At 35.9% G+C, this 19,283-nt stretch overlaps 1 long non-coding RNA gene across 1 annotated transcript in view; it reads right to left on the reverse strand.

Moving 5' to 3' along the window:
- Positions 1 to 701: 701 nt before the first annotated feature.
- The window catches only part of LOC140002029 (uncharacterized), an 83,875-nt gene continuing 65,293 nt past the window's right edge, over positions 702 to 19,283 (reverse strand). The window contains exon 3 of the long non-coding RNA XR_011807883.1: positions 702 to 912. This is a non-coding gene — a long non-coding RNA (uncharacterized lncRNA). The remainder of the gene's footprint in view (positions 913 to 19,283) is intronic.

Genomic DNA, 19,283 nt, shown 5'->3' on the forward strand with positions numbered 1-19,283 from the left:
AGCTCAAGAAGTTCTTTGTATTTTGGACAAAGGCAGTGTCTCCCAGTAGCTATTTATACTCTGAAACCAGACTTATTGATGACAAGAGACGACAATTACAAGTGTCACCAGGGTATAAAAACAGTGCAGATCACAGATTCTCAGATGTCTTTCCTGTTCCTTTAGAACAAGGCTTTACAAGGGAATTCTGAGTCTTTCAGACTTGTAATTAGATTGCCAGAGAGAAGAAAAAATATTCATGTCGTTTATACAAATCACTCATAGTAGATACCTCCTACATAGATTTCTGCTCCACAAAGCAATGGTAATGTTATAATTCTGTATGCTTCTGATGAATGATAGCTATATTAACATGTAAACATTTTATGCATCATTCTTTCCACCATGCACCCATCTGTGAACTAAAGTATGCATACACTGATTTCAAACTACCTTCCTTTAATCAGGTAGAAGATGCAACTGCCCAACACAAATGCAAAATGAGAATTTCACCAGGAAAGTGTTCAAAATGTTCTAATATATTTTCCTCTGTGAAAGGAACTCAGAAGTTATGGGAAATCATTGAAGAAATATTTTCTTTAAAATGACTTGTCTGGTCAAAACTGTGTGCATTATAATTGCTGAACATCATAAATACTTAATAAATATATTATCCAACATTTAAATATAACTTTATTAGATCACATTTAGCAATGACCGCATACTTTTCAAACAAACAAATAAACATGCAAAAAAAAAAACACTAGAGATCTTTAGAAAGATCTATTAAGGAAGAATTAGATTGATAATAGAGATACTTGTTACACATCATTGTTCAATCTTTGCTCCTCTCAGACATGAATTTCCCCTCAGGTCATGAATTTTCTTCCAATCACAGCAGGGTATTGACCAATCCATTTAGGAGATCAGTTTCTGGAGGGTAAGCAATGAAGAAGAATAAGCAATGTTACTATATTGAATTTATTTTTGGTTTCCAAAATGAGTAATGCATACTTCTGATACAGTGCCTGTTAACTCTAAGTTATGGATAAAAACTCAGGGAAAGATCTTGGTGTGGTTGGTTACTCTGTTCTTGAAATCATCCAGTGAAGAACAACCATGCTGGAGAACTAATGCTTATATGCATCAAATCCCTGTGAATTTCCCACACAACTTGCTATGCAACTAAATGCATATACAGTAGTCAGTAGTAACTGTTCAAGTGCAGGTAGCAAATGTAAACAAGTAAAGCAAGCTAACATGGCTTGAGTTGCCTCCCATTAGCTGATGGCTGAGCATGTGCACATTAAGAGTTACCACAACGCAGCTAACACCTAGCAGTATGCACACATTCTGTCTTTAAACTAATTTGGCTCTTTAAATGCTCTGTTCATGAATGTTCTCAAGTACTTATACTCCCTCCCCTCCCCATTGCTTTAATAGTTTTATATAGACTTCTCTAGCATGTGCATTAAAAGGCAGAACAGGAAATAAAAGCAGAAGTATAAATATCTTGTCAAAATTTATGAAATTATAATGGTTTAATTTTGCCATCCTCATTAAGGTAGCATGAGACCCTCGTGTAAACAAGGACAACAACATTAAAATGTGTTCAGTATTTGTCAAACCAACTAAACTCATGGTTTATCTGTTTTCATCCAAGCTATATAATAAACAGTATTACCATATTAACCACCTTTCAGCTTTAGTTTTCAGACGGTTTCTAGACCATTAGCTGCCTATGCATGATAGTAGTGTTAGCCATGAATGAATGAGGAAAACTATGTAGACAAATAAAGTCAATGTGATATGTGTGTTTTCTTCATTACATTACATAAAATAAACAAGTTCTTATCTCTTACTCTCTTCCAGTCCTTTCCTTTTCACTTTTTACTATTTCATCTAAGTTTAAGCTTGGTTGATATTTTAAAATATTATAGCTAATATATTTAGATTATTTATATTCCCTGATGTAAGAAACAAATGATATTCAAACACATTATACATGTCACTAATTTTATGAACATGAATAAAACATGCTGAGTGTCTGTCTTTATTTATAAAATCACCAGTATGCCAAAATTAACAAAATAAAATGTTCTAATGATGTTTTTTGGAATGGGGAGATGAGAGAAAATACACCAGAAATGCTAATAGCTTGCATATTTGTTAAAATTACCTGTTGACACCTGTGAAGAGTGAACAAAAGTATCAGAGACTATGCACAAAGCTGACATATAAATTATAGGCTGCAGTCACACAGCACCATGCTGTGTGTGAACTTAAAGATATATAGCTTTGAGGATTTCCCAACATTCTTACATTTTCTAAAAGATTAATGCATTTTATTTGAGACAAGTCGTTAATGTAAATTCTCATTACTGTAAATTAAACCCAATGACTTTTTGTTCCCCTTCTCAGCAGATGTGGAGACCCATATATACCGTCTTTTTATAATGAATGTTTTATACATGATCCCATCCATCTTCACCATAAAGTCTTCCTTTGTACTAAACTGATCAAACCTAAAATTTTGCAACCTTCATTAGATATAGATATAGATATATTTAATTTAGCTGCTCTTACAACTATTTCCAGCTTGCATACATCCTTCTCAAAATACAATGCAGAAAACTGGCAGAGAGTATTATGTGAGACAACAGGGTGACTGGATGTCAATGTATATGAAACAGTAGCAATGACAAATTTATTTCTAACATTATTCCTAAAGACTTTCTATGTTATTAATTGCTTATTATATATTAGAAATGAATTTTTCAGCATGCAAGTGGTTTTTCACTGCTGAAGCAGAATAATTATCTCCCTGCAGATGATACTTCTATTAATACACCCCAGAATGTTATCTGCCTGCCTTTGGGAAAAATACTGTGTTGACTTCTTTTTAACTTTCTGATCCAGTGTAACAGAGACCAAGACCTGTTACTTAGAAGGAACTCCTGCATTTATTCATTTGGTTTCTATCTCCACTTTGTATTTTGCATTTGGATTTCATCTTGCTGGTTTCAATCCTCTTTCAAATTAATCAAAAGAGAAAGCAAAGGGGAAAAAAAGTTTGCTCTAGGTATGCCCCTAAGTAGAGGCTGAAATGGGCTCAAATGTATAGAGCTATTTAAGTCTAGTTCTTGAGGAGTGTGAAAGCTGAAAAATATCATTAGATGAAGAATTTCCTCTTCAATATCCATTACCACGAGCACTGAAGAGAAGAGAATATAGGAGAAAGGAAGAAAGGAAGAGGTGGTGTCATTCACACCACTCAGCCCACCTAAGTTCTACTCATGCCTTCAAATGTGTTTGTAAAGCCCTTCATGATACTGAAAATAAATGGTTTCTCTTTATTCCGGTACCCTAAAATATTAGTGAATATATGAGTTCACACTGAACTCAGATTAGGATCTTGTCATATTACATTTGACAAACCTTTACAGTTTGACAGCAAGCAATTGATAACTACTATATTATCACAGTTTTTCAGCCACTTGTACATCAACATTATTGTAATTTCATCACCTATAATTTCATCATATTTCCCTGAGAGTGTCATAGGGGATATCATCGAAAGCCTTACTCAAATCAAGAACTACCACATTTTCTGCTTCTCCTTTTGCTGTCTATGTCAGTTACTCTGGGAAAAAAAAAAAAAAAAAAAAAAAAAAAAAAAAAAAGGAAATTAGGCTGGTTTGTCATTGTTTGCTCTTAGCAAATCCATATTCACTGTCTTATCACCTTATTATTCTCCAAGTACTTTCAAATTACTTAATAAATTGTTCCAATAACTTCTGAGTATTTAATTTATACTGACTGCTCTACAATTCCTTGGATTCTTCTTCTCTATGTATAGACACTATCTCATCTGTCTTTTTTCCAAGCCCCTTACATTTCCAAGAATTCTTAATTGTCTGGCACTAGATTTTGGAGACAAATGCTGATGGAGTATTCAACTATGATGATTATTTAAAATCAGTATTTCAAAGCAAAGTGCTTGCAATATTATATAGTTTTATGTGCAATTAAGACCTTGAAAAAAAAAAAAAAAAAAAAAAAAAAAAAACCTCTACACCTCTACAGAAATATCATTGCTCTCAGGAGATTAGTAAGATTAATAAGCATTCCTTACTAAGATGTTATTTTACCTAAAATAACCAATTAAATGGTTGTACAGAGAGATTTAGTACCCTAAAACAACAATGAATAAAATAAATCAGAGCTCCCTAGAAGCAGAACACATGCAAACAAGAAATCTAGAGTAAATCTGGACTGCCTCAGAGAATCCAATGTGGAAAAACTAAACTAGGGTTTCTCCAAAATATAGACATCCCTATAGAGGTGTGGTGTAAATGCCTGAAGTAACTAGGAAAATAAAACTAACATTCATGTTTTTAAGGAAAAGGTACAGCATTGAAGAGGCTTTCAGGGTAGGGCATAACTGCATTATCTGAGCATTCCCTAGGCTCCCAACTTTAGATGCTATCGTGCTGGGGAAACCTGGTGTGCTAGCCCTAAGGAACACCACGGAGCGTAGAGTGGAGTGGAGACACCACGGCTAGGCTCTGTAATCAGGTGGGGCCTCGATTGTTCTTGTGCACAAAGCTGCACTTTTTGCCACCCTAAGCCAAAGACCTGTCATGTTTTGACAAATGCTGTACCCTAGTGTACTTTTTGCTCATTATAATATCATTATAATACCAAAACACACCTCCATCCCAAAAGCTACCCGCCTCCAAGGTGCGACCACCCCTCACTGAGCATGCGCTCTGAATTTCTCGGAGCCTATTACTTTAAACGGAGACAGGAAAACTTTACACCAATCATAACTAAGATATGCTTGACTAGAGCCACTCAAGCTCCACCTAAAAGATAGAAAATAATATAAATTGGCCCAAGAGAGAGGGGATGTTAGGGAAGATACCATCGTCAGGGGAGATACCATCCCGAGGACATACAACATCCTTAGGACCTCCTGACTCCTGGGATCAGTCGATGGGCTGAGCCTCTCTTCCCCCCCCCATTGGGACGCCTTTGGGTGAGATCTGAATACTTGCTTATAATCTTTTAATGCGTTTATTTCTAGGCTGCGCACCTGTAACACCTGTAACACCTATAACACCTATAACACCTATAATACCTACAACACCTGTAACATCTATAACATCTATAACGTCTGTAACACTTACAACACCTAAACACCTGTATAACATCTGTAACACCTATAACACCTGTGTTATTTCATGCATACTAGCTTGCTTTTGCAGATAGTCACTATCACCGGCAATCCAAAAGAACCTGATTATCTGTTGCTGTAATAAACCATACTTGATTGCATTGTGATAGCTCTCATTAATGCAACTAGGGTGAGGGTGGTTATCCGTGATAGTTCAGTGTTCTGAATCTAACCAGACCCCTAGACGGTTAATGCATTTTTGGTGAATGTCTGAACGGACCCCCAGGTGGTTAATACGTTTTTGGTGAATGTCTGACTGGACCCCCAGGCGGTTAATGTGTTTTTGGTGAATGTCCGACTGGTTCAGTACTCTGAATCCAACCGGGCCTGTAACGGTTAATCAGCTACACCCCTTTAATGCGACAAGAGGTGTTTCCAATTATTTTAGCTTAAAGTATTTCAGACCTTGTTCATGTTTATGAAAACACCCATGAGATAAATAGTTGCCCAGATTATATACATACAAACAAACAAGCAAACAAAAACCAAAAACGTAGCTTGAAGTTAAAAGACTGTAGGCTGATTTACCGGCAGTCTTGCCATTATTTAAAGTTGCCGTTCTTTCTTTAGGTACAAATGAAGTACTTGGTATATTTTAAGTATTTCTATATTTAAAGAACTCTTTACATTTTTATTTTTGAATGTAATCACTAATAGCTGTTACTTTTTGTATATTACTCATCATTCCCACATATATTTTTGTGCACAAAGTATTAACTGTAGTTTACTCACACCAGTAATGTTATGACTGCAAGACCATGGTCTGCTATTATCTTCACCAGTCTGTGAAAATAGGATTCTTCCAGAGTTCAGTCCAACCCTTCTTTCACTCTCATAGCAACTGGCCACAGAAATATCAAATATACAAATAAGGAAAGATTTCAGGAATATAACAGAGTCAAAGCTGAAATTCTCTATTGATATTTATTTGAATATAGCCAATAATGCTACCAAGCAAGTGCTGTATTTCAGAAACTGTCTTGGATAGGTGTAATACATAGGGAAGAGTTACTCTGTAGACAGAAGGTAAACATTAAGGTCATTTACCCAGTTCAAGGGACAAAAAGTGGAAACAGCAGGTACATCTGGCTTTCAACATTTCCTTGTCCTTAGAACAAATTTGTCTTCTTATAGATTACAGTAAGCAATAAGATGTGTGAGATGCCTGGAAATAGAAAGAAATCCTTTATGGAACTGGACAGGGAGACAGTGACAACTGGCAAGAAGTCAAGACAACTAAAGTGAGGAGGATATTTTTAAAAGCCCTTTCTGCTTGCAGCATGTCTCTTGTGGATATAAAGAATTGCTTGATAATGAGTAAAGCTCATGTTTCAGATGTCCAAACCTGATGAAAAAATGGAAATTCTGTTTCATTCCTATATTTTCCTATTTGCCTGAAGGTTCTCCCATGTCTCATAACATACAGCTTCCACATAGCCCCACAGTGGTAGCTCCCACCAATGATAGTATTATGTTGTTGCTTTAAAATATTCAACATAAAGTATGTTATACATATTCTTTGCTGTTTTCTCAGGCATGAAGAATCATAGGACTACATTTAAGGGGACTTTTTTTTCCATTTACTGCTAATTATGAATTCAGCAGCATTTGCAGCTAATTATGAATGCAAAGAATTTCTTCACAAAAATAAAATTTCATCGTGTCTGCTAACACATCACTTCATCTTATTTTCTAAAATGCTGCTACATTCAGAAATATTCTGTTTTCAAGCTGCTTTCATTAGCTCTGTCTAGGATCTGCTCCTCCTTCACAAAGTGTCACTGGTTGGAATTTCAATTAGATCACTCTATTGCCTATTTAGATGTTCAAATCATCATTGAGGTTTGTCAAGATTCGGGATTGTCTCCAAAACCTGGAAATTGTCTCTTTGCCTGACTGTGAAAATGAGTGAAAATGTGAACATTACAGCCAGTCATTAAGAGAGTAACTGGGAAAGTTAAGAATGTGTTGTAGATTACTGGTCATTGAATGAAAAATTCACCAGATGAGCTAACCAAAACTCAGGCAAGGGACTGCTGGTAGAATCTGAAAGGATAACTTTTGGATATCAGTGTCTATAGCAAGACCTTAGTAGTTACTTGGTATTTCAAATATTGTGTGCTATATGTGGAAAAATATTAAGTTCATATTAAACTCCAACAAAAATATGAATGTAACAGGAAGTTAGTTGATTCTGACAAGTAGCATGAAAATGGGCCAGTGAGAGAGGCAAGCAAGATGACACCTTTAGCATGTCTCAGTCCAATTTCTTTGCAGAAATCTCTCCAGGGATAAGGAGAAATATTTGAGGAAGGAACATAATAGAATTTCAGATAGTTCTTAGAAGACACCAACAGAGCAAATAAACAAGCATTTTAATGGTGTAAAAAAAAAAAAAAAAAAAAAAAAAGTTTTTTTTTTTTAAAAAAGAAAAGAACAAAACGGGCAATGATAATTAAATATATAAGATATTAAGTTATTTGGAAACACCATCAAAAACAGAGTATAGTCTGGGAAAAAAAAAAAGGAGAGAGATAGAGGGAGGAAAAAATAAAACAGGCTAATTGTAATGTGACAGCAAATGCCAAAGAAAGCCAGCAGAATGGCAGGATGGAAGGAATATTTTGACAAAGTGTTAATCCATGCTGACCATGCAGATCCAAGCAGACAAGACATGCTGGAAGGACAGGACAGCTTTCAAGGTAGAAGGAATGTGAGCACTACACTGCCATCTGAAAAAGGAGGCGGAAGGAGCAGTGATGTAGTTCAGTGGAGGAGAGCTGATGGTGCATAGAGCATAACTGCTGAGCTGTAAATAGCTAGAAGGACAAATGTGAGCAAGGAATCAGAAGTACAACCTTCTACGCTTTTAAGCAGAGGCGATATTCTTGACTGGCAAAACACAGCAGCTGTATCAATCTATAAGGCCACCTACCTAATTCAGGCAATGACAAATATAAATCTCTTTGTCAGTTTCTGGAAAAAAAAAGGATGAAAAATGAAACTCCTGACAGATTCAGACCAGTTATAAAGAAAGTTGAAGAGGAAAAGTACAATTTCAGATCAGGCACTGTTTGGATGCATTCACACTGAGCTGATCAAGGACAAAAATGAGAATGGCTTTTGAAGAGTACATTCTTTTTACTGACCTCATGAAGGTGCTCTTGAAGTAACTCTAACATAGTTTAGCATTGAGTTCTAAAAAAGCATTATGGAGAGTAGCAAAATCGTGTGATGTTCTAGGTAAAACAAATTCTATTTCGAAATGTCATATACAAAACCTTCTCCAGTGAGATTGGTAGGTGGCAGTTTGACATTTTTCTATGCTAAATTAGTAAGGATGCTGTAAGAGATCACAGATGAGAAACCAGATGATTCATAATTAATTGTCTAGTGTGCAAAGAATACTACAGAGCTGTTGGACACATGATTTTCAGCTTGGACTTGGACATGCAGGAACTGCTAGGAAGGCAAAACCAACAACAGTTTAGGCTTAGGGTCAATAAATGAAATGCAGCTGTGGTGAAATCTGAAGTGTACCATGGAAGTCTGATTAGAACTGATGATTCAAGAATGAGGTTTGATGAAGAATGATGCGGTGCCTGATGAAGTTGTTTCCCAGCTATAAGTGTTGCATGGAAATTGATTAAATTTGGAAGAACTGACTGTTAACAGCATTGATAATAAACTCACAAAACCAGAGTTCCAGAAGGGTTCCTCAACAACCTGGAATTTACTATATAGCATGAATCAAGTTTCAAAACATTGAACATTGGAGTAATATTTTTGCACCAGGTGCAGTATTTATGCACCTGGATGTAGAAGAATAAGTGATACTGGGGTTCAGGAATGGCAACAATTTAAAAAGTTAAATCAGAAGGAGCGAGACAGAAGATGAGGACAGACAATAACTGGCTGTAAATAGGGACAGGACTTCAGTTTAATATACTGAATTCACAGGGGAATTTAGTGTGGGATAGCTGTAAGAATGGAACCACACCAGTCATTGACAGAAACTTTAAAAATAATTTATTGAGATAGGTATAACAAGTACATAGCAATCATTTCACAAACACACACCAGTCAAGGCTCCTGCACCTCTCCCCTGGACTCAGGGGAACAGGACATACACCTCTGACCACTTAGTTTGTCTCAGTACTGATTGGCAACCTAGACCCATTGCACAGCAGATCTATCATGGGCTCTGTTTTCTACATATTGTCAGTAGTCCACATTGGCATGTTTCCTACGAAAGACTAGGAACATACCAGGAAAGATGCATCTCTAGTAATACATCATATATGTATCATATACTTTTGAATTCTTATAAATGATCCAGAAAAACCAGGAGTGCAACAATGCAATTAGAAAGAATAAATAAATAAAAAAGTTGCAATAAAATGCTTCTGCAGTAATAGTGCACAGAGTACACTTCTACTAAGGAAAACAGACCACTATACAGATTCAAAAGATGGAATTTGATCAGGCCAATAATATTTTGTGCAACTTCTCTTTACTTCAGTGTCAATTTCAGGCCTTTGACATTGTCTTCCTCAATGACCACTGTGTAACAGGAAAGAGGGAAGGAGGAAAGGAGGGAAAGAGGGAAGGAGAGAAGGAGGGAAGGGAGGGAGGGAGGGAGGGAGGGAGGGAGGGAGGGAGGGAGGGAGGGAGGGAGGGAGGGAGGGAGGAAGGAAGGAAGGAAGGAAGGAAGGAAGGAAGGAAGGAAGGAAGGAAGGAAGGAAGGAAGGAAGGAAGGAAGGAAGGAAGGAAGGAAGGAAGGAAGGAAGGAAGGAAGGAAGGAAGGAAGGAAGGAAGGAAAGAATTTTTTCCTAATATCCAACTTCTTTTCCCAGAGAGTTTACACACTCTCTGTCCTTGAAGGTTTTCAAGACCCAATTGTCCTTAGCAACCAGGTTAGACCCAAAGTTGGCCCTGCTTTGAGCAGGAAACTGGATTAGAGACGTCCTGAGGTCCCTAGCTCCACATAGGATATAAACAAATGAGCAAATTCTCTAATAAAATCTATAATAATGATAATAATAAAATTCTTTAAAAAATTAGATCAGATCTTATTTCAAGTCTAAAATATGTAGCCTAACAGTCTATTTCAGCAAAATCAGTTAATACAAAACACACTTCAGCAGAATGGGAGACATATTTTGTGATTTTCCCAGCATTTTTGTGATTTTTGTGATTTTCCCAGCATTTTTGTGATTTTTGTGATTTTCCCAGCATTTTTACATCTATTTGCAATATATTAGTGAGGACCTAACAGAAACAGTTAGATCCATGCTTGCTGAGGGTCAAAATGCATTTCTATAGTGTTTGAATTATGCATTTTGAAGTGCTTTAGCAGAAACAATATATCCATTAAGAACAACTTAAAAGGCAAAAATGCTATTGGAGTTTAACATATGCATATAAAGTAATAAAGAAGCAAATAATTCTAGGGACCTATTTTCCCTGTTTTTCCTCTTGCTCCACATGAATTTAAAGCCATATTAGCAAAGATATCTTCAGTAGAATTGAATTAACTGGACATCTTCAGCATTTGTGACTGATTTCCTTGTATCACTGACTCAAGTTAATATTCAAGTTCTGAGGCTAAGAATATAGCAAAAATTAACACTTTTCACTAATTTTCACAGTAGAATTTCAGTGTGTACGGATTAACTACAGTACAAAGTGACATACACAGGCTTGGCTACTGGACAACTTTATGAACAGTTAGGACAGAGGGTAAATACTTCAGTGCCATTTTAATGTTGACACGGTTTCAATATTCCATAACTCCTTCAAAATTCTTACCTGCCAACATTTGAATAAAAATCAGCTGCAAAAGCTTCCTTCGAGCTATTCTTGGAAGAACAACCTGCCTCACGTGTCTCCTCTGGATGTAAATATCAGCTTTATCATCAAGGAGGCCATAGAGAAACTTGGTCTGTAAACGACATCCTGCTCCTTCATGAACACAGATCTCCTGCCAGGATCAGAGCTCCAAGCACCAGGAGGTAGACTACATGTACACCAAAGTCTGCCAACACTGACTAAAAGGCTTATGAGGGACATTTCTGTACTATGTCAACAATCAGGAGAGTGAAGAAAATTTAATTCAGTTTCACAGTATCCTCACCAGTTTCCATGGTGATGCGTGGACTGTAGTAATTCCTCCCTGCTACCAATATCTTTGTATAGTCCAGAAACCCATGGGAAACAGGTGGAGCTTTATGCCATGAAGCAGAAGCCTCCCAGACATTTCTCTGTCTACCCATGCTGCAGAAATAAATGCATGTAACAGATGCTGTGATAACAGATACAACCACACAATCCAGCAATGCCAGAAGAAGACAATAACAGTCTACTCCTGAGCTGTTGCTGTCACTCATCCATACAGCGGTACCTCTTTTAGGAGTATAACAATATTTACTTAACACATACAGTTATGTGCGTATATTTATTCCAGAAATTATCTGTTTCTAAAAGGAAGGTGGAAGTCCAGCTAGCAGCAGATTCAAACATTAAACTAGAATATTACCCTCAGTCTGTTTTTCATCTCTTCAGCCACCTGTGTTAGTCAAAAGGAATGAGACCAGCTTTAAGAATATTTATTGCTTAGAAAAGCAGCAGAGGCAGATCACGCACCAAGGTCTTATGCCCTTCTTTTTCAAGCCATGATTATGCCAGACAGAATGCCTCTGTAGGACAAAATAATGGGCTATAATGGGTTACATTATTTTTTAAAATATGGATTATATTCCCCCGTGAATCTCTGCAAGTCAGGAGTCTGAACAGCTACAAATCTCAGTAGAATTCTACAAGCTACACGTGTCAGGATGTTCAGTACCCTGGAGAATTTGGCTTAAGTATTTTAAAACAGAGTGTTAGGAGTGTTTTGTTTTTTTTAACCTAATTTGAGAGTTTAAGATCTCATGCTAAGGACTGTTGGCCATTTGCTGTTCTCACTAATAGCTTAGCTATCAGACGTGTCTTGTAACTTAGTTATTAAGCAATCAAATATATATACTCTTTGAAGAAAAGGAGTCACTTACAGCTTTTTGAGACTGCACTATGGTTTTCATGGTATGATGAACATAATTTGCAGCCTTTAAGTGCTATTTCCTACTTTTCCTTGCCCAACAAAAAACATGAATATCATTAAATCTTTCAGAGGGGTGAAAAGGAGCTGGAGAAGCAAGAAGTGTTACTTAACCCCAAAATTAAGATTATTGGAACCATCCATTAAAGAAAAGATTTTTAACAGAGGACTAGTGACTGACACTTCAGCTGCAATAAGATACATACACTGATACTTGCACCCACTCAAAAACACAAAAATAGCAAATTTAGCATTCAAGCTTATATTGTTGACAGCATAATAATGCAATCAAAACACTTCTACAGAGAAGTAAGTAATTCCCCAAAGCCTTTGCATTATTGCAAACTAACACCCACTCCCTACATAAAGATGTTTATGAAGGACAAACTACTCATAAATATGATTCGAAGGTACCCTACAATAATTCCCTAATGTAAATATTCTATCAGTATTATCCCCCCAAAATAAAATGCAATTAAGCAAAAAGCTATTTTTTGGAAAATCAATTACTTTGTAATAAAACTTTGTAATAGCCATTGCACTAACTAGTCTTTAAATAACCATCAGTTTGAGAATGCAGAATGTTTTATCACTACAGAACAGAAAAAAAAAAAAAAAAAGAAAAAAAAAAAAAGAAAAAGAACAGAAAAAAAAAAAAAAGAAAAAAAAAAAGAAAAAGAATACAACACTGAAACATGGTAGATATATATAAAAACTAAAAGTGCATGTTATGTTCTTCCAACTATTTAAGAACAGCCATCTGAGTATAAAGCAGTAGTCATAATATCAGAATGACAATAGAATCAGAATTCCCTAGAAATTATGACTTTAAGTCAACTCTCATTCATACCTGTCACACTGCTGCAGCTAGAGAGCTTAGAGAAACCCCAAATTAGTTCCCCAGCAACTAAATTTTATCATCACAGCTCTGGTGTGGGAAAAATCCAAAACCGCTGGTATTAAACACTGTTTTGTTATTTTCCAAAAAGAATACTTCTGTTGGTAAAGTTTAAGACAATTGGATAAGTGATGTCTAAGAGACAGAAAAACACACATTGTGCCACTGTACATAGCTTTCCCACTGAGGATGCTGCTGACAGCCTGTACTAGCACACTACCATGAGGCCAACCCTCAACCATTCAAGACAAAACTGTCCCTCAGAGGACATATGTAGCTGGTAAAACTGTCATTTCTTTCCCCTTTTTTATTTAATTATTTTTGAACGATTTCTTAAATACCGATTATAAATCAAAATCACACACACAGAAAAAATATTTAAAAGTTTCACCCTTGGCACATTATGTTGAGGAGAAAGATGTGCAAACAATGAAATTACTTTTGGTTTGTCCAATATGGAATATTTTAATATTCTGAAGTTGAAATATTTGTGTCCTGGTTCCTGACTTGGTCCAAAACATCATTTCTTTTTGTCCAAGATAGTCACATAGTGGTCTGAAAATTAAAAAACAACTTGATTTTATATGTATTCTCTAATGCAGGGTCTTATCAAATCAGTGCACATCAAATTATGAATTTTAAAGAAGTTTTAAAGAAGTTTTAAAGAAGATTTCTGCTTAACCCTCAACTTTATCAGCTCTTTGCTGTCTGTTTCAGCACTAGACACAGGTTGGCTCTTACTGCAACAGATTGCATTGGTGCTGTTAAAAATCATCTGCAATGCAAGCACATCGCTATCCCTAACCTGTTCCACTGCTGCTGAACGACAGCATTTATGCTGAAGCTTGTGGTTGAATATCTGAGGTATTTGTGGCCTGCCTTCTCACTGTCACAGTAATGTTGAATTCAAAGCAGACATTGGCAATAATAAGTGATTGGGGCTGTTGCCTACTGTTCAGTGTCTTGGCAGTATTTCTCACAGGGAAAACAAGCTTCCACCTATGTTGTAACTCCTATCTTGAATCTCCCTTTAATGGGCTCACTCCTTCCATACAGTTGCTTCATGTAAAACAACCTGTTTGGTACTCCTGGGCTCCTGAGAGCCTGTAAACCACAGATCCACTTTTTTTTTTTTTTCTCCCCCTGTATTGTATTCTCCCCTTCAATTTATGTTCCTCTAAGAAGTGTTGCTAAAGTTACATGTGTAGAGATTAAAGGCAGGTCTACTGTGGCTTACAGACATCAAAAGCCAAGAGCTGTACGAGACTGGAGTAAATTGCATGGTACTGGCTTTTGTTAGCCTCCAAAAGCCTCTCATTATCATTCTTGTTGTAAGTGCTCTCTACTGCTTCTCTAGTGATTGTAGATGCCCATCAGAGGTGATAAATACTATCTCTGGAGAGAACACAGGTGATTTAATTGACATGCGAGAGGAGGAATTGAGGTGGGTGGGTGTAGTGACCTGTGAAAGCAGTTATTCATGACACATCCCACGTTACATTTCCTGGTTAATTTATTGTTTTCAGAAACGATTTCGTGGGCAGGTCTAAAACCAGCTTGCAAACAGAATAAACTTTTGGTGGTAGTTTAAATGCACTGCACAGCCATGCTTCCCAGTCTCTATGCAGTTACACCCATGTGAAAATAAGAGCTTTATAATCATAAACCTCTCTTCCTCAGAGAGGCAAGAACCTATTCCAGTGTAAGCTACCTTCAGTCGTGTAACAAAATGTGCATTTTCATAAAATTACAACCCTTGAATGCATAATAACGAGCATATTGCTTTTTTAATGCCTCATCCATCCCAGAAGCCCATCTCCAGCACTAGTTGTTAGGGAATCTGGGTGGAAAAGTGTGAGAACAGAACAAAAGCATACATTTTTCCCCTGAGTGCCATCCCACCTCACTGATCCCTACTGGAGGGATATTCTGAGGCTGATGTGCTTTCTATATTTAGACACATAGCTTAGATATCATAAGATAATTTTACATAATGATATATACAAGTCTTTTCCACTTCTCTGCATGATTTACTGCATTTTGCAGAATCCATACACCTGCGGTTCTCATTCCAGGTTTCCCTGCTGGTATTCAGGATGGCTTATGGGTTCTTTCCAATCTCTTCAAATCTGGCTCATCAGACTCCAAGTATTTCATTCCTTTCTGTTCATTTCCTGCAATTTTTAGAGGAATTGCTCCATTATTTGTTCTGTCATGGAGATCTTGTTTTGCTCACCCATCCTTTTTGTGTGTGTGTGTATCAGTGTGTAAGTGACCTGCAGCAGAAAACCCATGTAATTCTCTGTATGAAAACAGTAGTGTATTTTTTTTTTTTTTTTGTATGACAAAGGAGGAGAATTTCTTTCATTCTTGGTCAAATTGTTGGCTGTCCTCTGAAATAAGAAGGCATTATGATTTTTTTGTATATTGCATATGTGCTTCTACACATACATTATTCTTGAATATATTATAAAAACGTTTGTAAAAGCTTGTTTCACTTTTACAGGTAAAACAAAAATAAATTTATGCAGATTATGACATCTTTGAATGTTTTCAGGGATTGGTTTGGTGTTGTGTTTTTTTTTCTTTTACTTCTTCCAGTTCAGAGTAATGGCAAATGAAATGTATTTAATTGCCAAAAAAAAATAAATAAAAATAAATCTTTTAAATATCTGTCTTACTAAAAAAATATGTTTGATTAAAACTTCCAATTTAACATCTACTTTTTCCAAAATTTTATGTATGTAGAGGAATTTAGTTAATTGTAACTAGGTATTATGCTGTAGACAAGACGATATGGCAAAATATGGATAAAAAGTTAATACTGAGTGACAAGAATAACATGAATGCAGGCTGATAACGATGACATGAAGAAATGATTTGGAGAATGAAGATTCACACACACATACCAAAAAAAAAAAAAGTGAAATCTTTGGAATGACTTATTCTTTTTGTATGAGTAGTTCTTAATTCACACAAAATATTATTTCTACCCAGCCTCTTCATTAGTTTGTGCTGGATTTGAAGATTCTATTTACACAGATGAGGGCACTTGCTTTAACAAATGATCCCCACTCTAGTCCAACATGTACAGGCTCTCTTTACCTCAATACCTAAGATTGCAGGCTATGTTGCCAAGGGGAGTATCATGGAACAGATTTCCTTGCACGTCTGCTGCATCTCACCCGGGAAGCTTCCTCAGTGCTGAACCTTCTCTTAAGATGTGGACATACCTTTAGTCTCAATAAGTGACCTCCAGCAATTATTCCACAAAAATACAGGAATGAACACAATATGTATGAGACTGGGATGATGAGGGACAAAATAAGAAAGGAAATTTTTGTCAGTGTAGGTATAGTTAGTGAGCTCTGTATGCTGCAGTTGAGTCTCACGTAGCCTCAGGGGTTTCCAAAGAGGGCTTTTCCACAAAAAAACTTGGTGTTATGGGAATAAATTAGAAGCTGCAAGTAGTGAGTAGCACAGATTTGTACAAGAAGAAAAATGAAGGTAACAAATGTGAAGGTAAAGGGAAAAGTTTTGCAACATGGACAAAGCAGGAGAGGAATTTAACATGAACAAGAATTCTGCAAAAATATACAGAAACTTATGGTGATCTCCTTGAAATAACTTTGTATCCAAAAGAAAACTAGATCAGACTTGACATTAATAGGTTATGAGCTTGTGGGTTTATGTTATTACAGAACTTAAAAAAAAAAAAAAAATGTGTAGAGGAATCTATGTGCACTGTGGAGTAATACCACTCTTTCTCACTCAGTTTTTCCTTTTTTCCAATGTTTGTCCACATTTATTCAAGGTGTACTGGAGTAATAAAAGCTTATATTTTTCTCCTGTTTCAGTACTACATACTTGAACAAGACAAATAACAAATTTCTCTTAGTTTGTCAGGCTAGTAGGAGATAGCATTTTTTCCCAGAGACTATAGCTGCAGTTTCTACAACCATGTCCTGTCAACTCATTTTTTAAACAGAGACGGTACTTTATCAATATCATGCAGGTTTTCCTATGCATCTATTTTAGATTATGGAAAAAGCCATACAGCCTTTTGTAGAATATATCTTTAAATCTATCCTTTTCTGTTAAGACCCTAGTTAGCCTGCCAATTAGGTACTCACTCCTGGATCTTCAGTTGCTCACATATCTATTTCACAAGTAGAGGTGTATTCCTGTGTCATATCTTGTAGATCCTACCTGATGCTACATTTTTCAGGAAATGAACACTTCTTAATCATCAATGTCATCAAATTGGTCATCAAATCAATCAAGCCTATTTTTTACGGTATTAGAAGTTCTTAGTCTCATGTTCTTCTCCAAGCCACCTGAAGAACAATTTATGAAGGCAACAGGGTGTAGGTAGTCACTGTCTCATGAAGACAAAGAAACATGTATAGGGTCTATCACTAGCCTCAAAGCCAGAGAGCCAGCCAAAACTATGCCTTGGCAAGTATAGGTACAAACTTTGCAACCACAAGGGAGGCCTTGGTTGAGTACATGTAATGATTTGAATTAGGTATGATTGGAAAATATCAGTTAATTTGAATATGAGCTCTGGAAATTGATATGGACTTAACTATCTTCTTTGTTTGAAACTCATATATTCTACCTATCTAAACCGAAAGATTTCAAATGTAAAACATATGAAGTGGTCCAGCTGAGCTAGTCTGCAGAAATGCCTTCACACACAAAGAAATCAATCTTATATACCCTTTGGTGCTACATCAACATCAGAAAGCTGAACAAACCCCACCTCTTACCAGTTCCCAACTTCCGTTCTGAATTCTTTCCATTTTACTTCCCATACGTACACTGGAGAATATATTAATCCTAAAAATATAGTGGAGTAGCAAAATAGTTATCTAAATAATCCATTCTGGCAAATTCCTTACTCTGCATGGAACAAGGCACAGGAAAGAAAAGTTCAGTAATTACCCATTAGAAACATGAAACATAAGGCAAAATAAAAGTAAACACAAAAACAAATTACATTAAAAACACACATCACACACAGAAAATTGCTGGTCTCTGCTATTTGACAAACCCCTGCTTTGTTAATGAAGAGCTAAGCAAGCATTATCATCACAGGATTTCAGGGTGGTAAGCCAAGAAGGGAGAATAACGTTTTGCTGACTTCACAAGTCTAATATTTTGAGAATAATTTTTGGCCTCATAATACCCTTTTTAATTATAACTAATTATAATTATTTTTATATTATTTATACCTTTTTTTTTTTTTTTTTTACAAAAGCGTGAAATTAGAGGATAATATACAATTTCTTTTCCTACCTTTCTATGTACTTCATATGACTCCATAAATGTGAGATTTTAATGTTTTGTTTCTTTTTGGATCACCTCTCTCTGAGCTTACATTTTGGCTTGATTCAATCTAAAACTGCAGTTACCAAATTGAACCAGTAAATTTCTGGACAGAAGATCTTTCTAGGTGATAAAGCTGAGAAATTCCTTTATCACAGTGAATCATTTTTTTAACCTTATCTTTAGAAATATGAAGTACAGAGTAATCTAACAGTTTTCAAGGAATTATTTTTTAATAATATTCTGTAAAGAACAGGCTTCTCAAATTTGGAATCCAACTATATCAGCTAAGATGTAATAACAACATAAAAACACATATTTATATGAGCCTTCGACTGGGAAATGAGAAGTCAGGGAGATTAATTTTTCTCATCATACTATTTATTAGAACATAATCTTGGACTTAAACTGAGCTGCACCTACTTCTTTTGAGGATATTGAGGATAATTTCTTGGTGGGTACAGGAGAAAAATATTTTTTCATTAGACAGTCTGTCTCGGTGCTAGTTATAGCTAAGTCCTTCCACCACTCTATAGCATTTATTTTTAAAAACTTCTTTTATCTATTCAAAAGGGATTATAATTAGCACTTATCTGTCATTTTGAAGTCTAATTAGTTAGCCTTGCATTCTTATTAAATTATGAAAAGTTGAAGGTCATGTCATACATCATTTCAAAAGTAAATGTCCCCTCTGTTTTTAATACAGTCCTGAAATTTACCACTTTTACAGATATGAC

This window comes from Anas platyrhynchos, chromosome 3, assembly GCF_047663525.1.
Source record: "Anas platyrhynchos isolate ZD024472 breed Pekin duck chromosome 3, IASCAAS_PekinDuck_T2T, whole genome shotgun sequence".
NCBI lineage: Eukaryota > Metazoa > Chordata > Aves > Anseriformes > Anatidae > Anas > Anas platyrhynchos.